We start from the raw sequence: 7,369 nt of genomic DNA, 5'->3' as shown, positions 1-7,369 counted from the left end.
TTGCACACAGACCTTCTGAGAACTTAGTATAGTGAACTGACATAATGGGTTGAAGTTGGCAATCAGACAGACCAGCAGCATCCTTGGAACATAAATGAAAAAAGATATCGTAGTAAGTGCCAACAGAGGTGAGGCTGCCTTCAAATAAATGGAGTTCTCTTAGTTACTAACTTGCTTAATTGAGATCGTAACCACTAAGTGTCTCAACTGCTTTCCAGAAGTCGTCACGCCTTTTTGACAGTACTCTCTTGTAAGTAGCATAAATCTGTGCTCTAAATAATTGTCAAAATTTAACGCAATTTCTACAGTCGCAGAGTTAGTTTATATAATTATAGGGTAAGCATTTAAGGACGGTGCCTACTATTGTTACTGCGCATACGTTCTGCGCATGGCGAGATACTCGGGTTTCCTATGGGTGATGCCTACTAAAACAGGGATATTTTTGCGCAGTTTAAAACTATACGGAGAAAGCAGAACTTACCAAATGCCTTTGGTATCTCAAAAGAAAATTGGGGGTAACCATGCATTTTTCAGAGAAAAGTAAGCTTCAATTTAGGAAAAAATCCCATACATTGCTTTATATTTTGGCGCTTTTTAGAGATATTGTTGCTTAATTATTAATTATTTTCTTTTTGGATTCCAATAGGCCTTGCTAAGATCTGCTTTTCCTGCATAGTCATAAACCGCAGAAAAATACTTCGATATTAGTAGGCACCGTCCTTAAATAATCTAAAAATGGATCTGTAACCAGGTTGATTCATGATGTTAAAACGTTTCTCTGGTTAAAAATAAGTATACGTTAAAAAATCAAATTTTTAAAATACCCATCGTTTCGGCCAAAACTTCAACCTTCAGGGGAAGTTATAAAAACTTTAAAAAGAAAAATTCTTATCACTTTCCTCTGATGTCTTCTATACGTAAACATGTTTAATTTTTAACCAGAGAAACGTTTTAACCATCATTAAAAAGATTTAAGTCGGGATAATTTTTAGGTTTTTTCCTCTTTTTTATTTAATTTTAAACCTGTTCAATTATCTTGTTACTTGATTTGTCTCTCTTAAATTTTTTATTTAATTCTGTATTTTATATTTATTGAGGTCCACCGTAATAAACCATGGTTTTAGCTTTTCTGGTGTTACCGTCATATTATTATTATTATTATTATTATTATTATTATTATTATTATTATTATTATTATTATTATTATTATTATTATTATTATTATTATTACGCTAGCCAAGCGTGTCTCCGCTAATTTTAGAAAGTGAATGATGGCGTGACTTTGTAAATTAGTATTTTAGGATCTTTTTAACAACTTTTTTATTTCATCAAAATTTTAGTCTTACTATTGTTAAAAAATTGTGCTTGAAAATAGCTCTGTTGTACTTGGAAATAGTCGTTTTTTTTTTTAATCGAAATGAATTTTAAATATTGAATTGTAAATAGGTTTTAATAGCTCTTTTTTTCTACTTTTAACTTGTAAATATCAATTTTGCTTGGAATATTATAATAAAGAAAGATTTTATTTATTATTATTATTATTATTATTATTATTATTATTATTATATTCCCAAATATATTTTTAGTGATGATGCATGAATTGTAAATAGGTTTCTATTTTGCTCGGAATATTTCAATAAAGTTTAATCATTCTTTTATTATTATTATTATTATTATTATTATTATTATTATTATTATTATTATTATTATTATTATTATTATTATTATTATTATTTTTATTTTTATTTTTTTTTATTTTTTTTATTTTTATTATTATTATACTGCGATGATTATTTTTTGCCTTTTCAGAAATGAAGGAAAAATAGGGAAGCAGAGAAAATTAAGGTGGGGAACAAAGGGGTGAAGGAATTCCTCTTCACAAAGGAGTGGATATAAGGAACACCAATAATGCTCTACCAGAAACCCTGCGGGTGAAAATCATGAAGGGAGAGAACTGAATGGAGGAAATCATTACAACACGACGCTACAAAAACTTAATGCTACACCCTAACTACTTTAATGTAAGATAATACTGAGTAGGAGGAAAATACCTCTCCTAGAGATGTGTATTTTCGTGCTTCTACAAAGGCTTGGTTATGGGTGTTTGGATGCATTGGACTATCAGAAAACTACATAGACCCCATAGGATCACTATACGAGCATCAGATATCTTTCTAGAAGAGTGGAGAAAGTATTGGGAGGCGAAGCTGGGCGAGAAAGAGGGAATAAGGGGGGAAGTACATCCTTTCAAAAAGCATGAACAAAGAGCAATTATCAAGGGATTGCAATGGGCGCTATCTACAAAATGACGGTTTGCTGAAGCCCGCACTGGAAAGCCAGTGTAGAGAGGAAAGAAGGGAATTCAGCGAGTACTAGCTCACTAAGCACACGATTACGACTGCAGAAAATTATTGGAAGGTGGTAACTTAGGGAAGCTTACTGTGGCAGAATTAAATAAGTATTTAGACCACCAGAATCTACCCTTGAGAGGTAAGAAGGCTGACCGGGTGAGATCCATAGAGCTACATCTTGCTGCTGATGTTCTACTTGTGCTTGCTGAAGATTAAGAGGTTGACGAAGAGGAGGATATTTTTTGGCAGAAATAATTTTATTGCCGCTTTTTGGTTCTCATATTCTTTGACCATCCAGATCTTGAATAAAGGCGCAACGAGTTGTTTGAAAAAGTGGAAGAGCACAGAGAAAGATCTGAAAGATCAACGATAGCAAGCTCACACGAGCGATAACTTCGAAAACTAAATTGTGAATCCAGAAGCAACTCGAGCTGGGAGAGAACGTCGTCAAAGGTTAGGTGTACGTGTCGCTCAATGATTATTCAGACAACAGCAAGAACTTATGATGTACGATAATAGGATCGATCAAATAACGAACTATCCTTACACAGAGGCGAAACTTTCGCTGCAGTTTTAATTTCCAAACGTCGGGAAAAAACTGGAAGAAATACTGAGGTTAAAGATTACAGTCAGAGATGGAGAGATGGAAGAGGCCGTTGTTTTCAAGAAATGGCTGCTAAGGTCGTCAAGCCCAGATAATAGCTGCTAGAGGTAGTTCTAACAAGATCCTCCGAAACAGGGGTGATGGAGTAACCTCCTCAGATGGCAGCTTTGAGAGAACATAATCAGTAATACGAACCCAATTGGGTGGGACAACAACATGGCGGAGCTGAACAGAGGAAGAAGTGAAAGGATTTATCCCCTACAAAGAGGGAGGAAAGACATGCCCAACCAAATTTCTCTTTGCCAATTAGAACGCTTTGCTAAGCCAAAGGTTAGTTGGAATACACAGAACACAGAGCGCATATCACGGTTCCCTTACACGAGCCAAGCCCAGTGGCTGGAGATGATCAGAATTCAGACCATATCTGCCTGTAATGGGACGTTTGATCGATAAAGGAGGCAGCTTTTGACACAGAGGAGGAGACAGCAACATTAAACTGAAACCGAAGCGGTCTGCAAGCCAACATTGTGCAAGAGATGTATATCACTGTTAAGCTGATATCGTACAAACGAAAGACTGGCCTAGCTACTGTGATCTAGATCTGTTACAATCTGCTGTATGTAGAATTTCCATTGTAAGGAAGATTTATGAATGTACTTTTGGTCAAAAAAACAACCACAATCACCATAACATTGCAACGCTCTTGAGTTTGTTACTGAAATACGAGACTTAAAAAAATTAATCAAGTTTGTCAGTTAATGGGTACGATATGACTCTCTTTGGAACCATTCCAAACCAACGCGAGATTGTTTCCCCATAAAGTGCGGATTCAAGGGTACGTTCTCAAACAAATGATCCAGCTGGACTTATTTGACTTGGCCAGGATCACTGTTGAATGCTTCAACTGGTGCAGCCAAACAACGTCAGCCTAACTAGAGTCTGATTGCATGTGGGAAAGGCTTCAAGCAGGACTCATTGTTAGTACGTTTACTCCCTGTAAGTTAAATATGTGCATTTGTTCCCATAGCTAAAGACATAAAAGTAGCCAATTAATTATAGGAGTTACCTGAACTGCAAGCAATGAATACGGTTGCCTTGTTGAGGCTATTCAGACTAAGAAACTAAGGACGAAAGCACTGCAATCATACTAATTCGCAAGACGTTGCCTGGCAGTCAGTTTCAACTGACTGATACTGCGATTTGTTTATCTCTTCAACGTGTTACATTCTGTTGTAAGAAACATACATATACCTAAAGTTTCTGTCAACAGGATCTGGCTGCGAAGCCTCCACAATAATGTTCATGAAATGTTAACTGATCGAAAAAAGCCATGCCAATTACTAGAAAACCTTTTTCTTGCAAGAGTAGGAACTTAAAGCCATGCAGTGATGTCTTCGTCATCGAGATGGTCATTTTCATTTCACTCAGGAGGGTGGGCCCCGAAAATCACGAAATATGTTCAGTATAGCAACGCTGAGAACGTCCAGAGGAAACGGCACCCCAAACTTCAGGATTACGGAATCAAGAATTGACTTTAGACGATCGCGTTTGAGTACATGCCAGTGCCATAAAACTGGATTTTTCAAATTCTTTAAGGAGCAACATAAAAATCAGAACGAACGTCACTGCGAAATTCAACCTCACCTTGGGTTTTGTAAGGTTGTGAAATTTATTAGCAGCTTGGCTTACCTTGCCTTAGCCGACTTATTCAGTTCTCCATACTTCTGTATACTGATTATCAAAGAATATTGGTATCCTTCTATTTGACAAAATTGTCCGAACATCCATGCATGTTGTTATTTGCCAAATTGTCTGGTCTTCTGTGTAAGATATCGGTCGATATATACTCGGCACAAATCATGCACTTGAAGGAGAAAAGAAAATCTCCACTTTTTACTAATTATTAGAGAAGAAAGTGGTAGAACTTTACACGACAATTCGTGCTCATCGAACAGTAATGCGTCAAACTAATGCACTACAATTGCATTTGAAGCAACAATATGAAAAAAAAAGTTACGAAACATCCCTTAGCGACATGGAATTTCTCTTAAAAGCCGTGAGAATTCTTCCTTTAATTGATTTAAAGAGTTCCATCATTGACCCAAGTCAACGTTTTTCCATTTCTCGTCAATCACAAAAATCTAATTTCCTTCACGGAGTCCGCCATTTAAGTTAAAGCAGCTAAATTTATCCATCGATTACCAAGCAATCAAGACAACACGAAAGTCATCAAATAGTCAGTTGGCAGCCATTATCATATATATACAAGAAATCAATTCAATTCACCTAAATGCATCCATCAAGTATATCACCTCGCCGCTCCAACACAGATCCAAGGTTTGTTTGTATTGAGAGAGACCAAGCATAAGACCAGACGAACAAAATAACTTAAAGAAATAGGAGCACTTACTCTTCAGCTTAGAGGTACTATGATATGGAATGCTATCCCTGGCAAAGTCAAGAACTGTGATAACGTCAACACCTTCAAAAAACGCCTTAAGCAGATTTATAAAACCATTAATGAATAATCCATCTCCTTTTAGTCTTCTTAATCAAACATACGTAATACACATTCGCACACATGTTGTAACACTTTTTTTGTCATTATTTTCTTCCTGTAAATTCGTTAGTTTACTTTAGTGGACTTTAGGCAGGTCCACATCAGCCTGCGTTATCAAATAAAGTGTATGTATGTGTTTATATGTATGTATGTACAGCATCGAATACAAAAAAGCCTACTGTTTGAGTCGAACAATTCTACTAGTGATAACCAAAAGTTTTTTTCGTCTGCTGAAGTGACAATTTTCTTCCTTTTGCATATGTTGCTGTTTTTGTTGTTTAGGCTGCGCATTAAAGTCAACTCTAAAGTCTTAAAGTCTTAAAGAAAATAACCTAAATAGCTTGAGCTAATTCAAAATATAAAGTTATTTGTGTGGTAAACGTAGAAACGCCAGTCTCCTGAAGAAATATACTTCTCTCCCCTCTGCACTGATTAACATGACGCTGTTTATTTAGGTTGGCTGCCGAATAAGGTAACGAAAATAACGCCATTACGCCCCGACTGTCAAACACCTGAAACAGACTCGATTGATCGCTTGGAGCTGAGGAAGTTAACATTGAAATTACGACCGCACCAATTCATGACTGTTAAAATAACTTTTTGTGTTCACGGAGTCGCCGGGTAAACCACACACTAAGCGATCACGACTTCGAGCTGGCTTATCGGTATATTGTGCCTCGTATAAGTTACAAGTTGTTTACGTTTCCAAAATAACGTGAAGTAAATAACACCCTCTGTGTGATTTATAGAGTGTCCCTATTCTTGCTCGCTAGTGGGTGCAAACTTGCAGAAAATCGTCACATAGGAATAGACAATTTCCTTTTGAAAGAAGAGGATCATTGCAAATCATGACAGACATAAAGTTACAGTCTATTATAACTCTGGCGGCAACTGTTAAACCCAATAAAGTAGGTCAGTTTGATAAACACTTGCTGAAGTTTAAAGTATTTCGAAGGTCATCAACTCCTCATTCCGTATTCAAGATCATCGTAAAATATGACACGCAAGCAATTGCACGGAATTTGATTCATATGCAAAAATTAACCTATTTAGACCACAAGGCCCAAAAGAGGTAGTCTTAGGTTACCAGTAGCAAAAAGTTTCGTTGGTTTAAAGTGCGACTGTTAATGTGGACGAGATTATCTATTAAGCTTGCAGATTATCGAATTGTAGAAATTGTTGCCTGTTGATTGCTTTAAAATATATACATATATATACATTTAGTTTCTCAGCTCTGATAACATTTACCTACTATCCCACAAAGAACTATGGTCACGTTAGTTTATTCCTTTCACTGCTTTAATTTCAGATACTATACAAACTAATAGGTTTGACTCATACGTTCAAGTTTCCCCAGTGATTAATTTTCACGAAATCAATCGGTATCTCGAAGAATCATTCACTGGTTACCGAAGTTTTCATGAGCGTTAAATTTTTACTTGAATAATCTGCGTACCTCTTTCACCTCAAATTTTTTAAATTTAACAATCTTTCTACTCAGCCCCTCGGCTAAACAGTGGCTAAAAACATCTTCACTGCCTCTATTCAGGATTGATACTACGCGGAAAGCCACTAGTCCTACAAGTTCATGCACAAACTACAAGTGTTAATGGGGCCTCGGTCACAATTAAGACACATCATTTTATACTCAGTAAAGGGAAGGACATTATTTTAGTTTCAGTTAGAAGTAATAAAACTGAAATACCTTCAAAAGCAGAGTGAATGCGGCGGCACCTTCGCGCCTTCAGATGCGGTTGTCTTCTGCATGACCTTTTTGTATAAAATGGCATCATTCCACCTTTCTTCATTCTAGAAGATCTCCATTCACAAAACGAGCCACTGTGGTTCTACAAA

The 7,369-nt window shown here is 36.3% G+C and overlaps 2 protein-coding genes and 1 long non-coding RNA gene across 13 annotated transcripts in view; 2 read left to right on the top strand and 1 right to left on the bottom strand.

The window, feature by feature from the left end:
* Positions 1–7,369, top strand: part of LOC146452404 (uncharacterized) — a 100,450-nt gene that overhangs the window by 70,126 nt on the left and 22,955 nt on the right. The window lies entirely within an intron of this gene.
* Positions 1–7,369, top strand: part of LOC146452405 (uncharacterized) — a 45,673-nt gene that overhangs the window by 22,399 nt on the left and 15,905 nt on the right. For 10 of the 11 annotated variants that reach the window (XR_014859752.1, XR_014859756.1, XR_014859755.1 and 7 more), the window contains 2 exons: positions 1–128; positions 1,810–3,951. The exon at positions 1–128 is cut by the window's left edge. The gene's annotated coding sequence lies outside the window, so the exon portion shown is untranslated. The remainder of the gene's footprint in view (positions 129–1,809; positions 3,952–7,369) is intronic. The other variant, XM_085097921.1, reaches the window with a different exon arrangement.
* LOC146452406 (uncharacterized) overlaps positions 1–7,369 on the bottom strand; it is a 96,043-nt gene that overhangs the window by 86,019 nt on the left and 2,655 nt on the right. The gene's annotated exons all lie outside the window — the stretch shown is intronic.

This window comes from Pavona decussata, unplaced genomic scaffold, assembly GCF_977016875.1.
Source record: "Pavona decussata unplaced genomic scaffold, jaPavDecu1.1 SCAFFOLD_371, whole genome shotgun sequence".
In the NCBI taxonomy this organism is placed as follows: Eukaryota; Metazoa; Cnidaria; class Anthozoa; order Scleractinia; family Agariciidae; genus Pavona; species Pavona decussata.
This window is presented reverse-complemented; position numbering and strand designations above follow the sequence as displayed.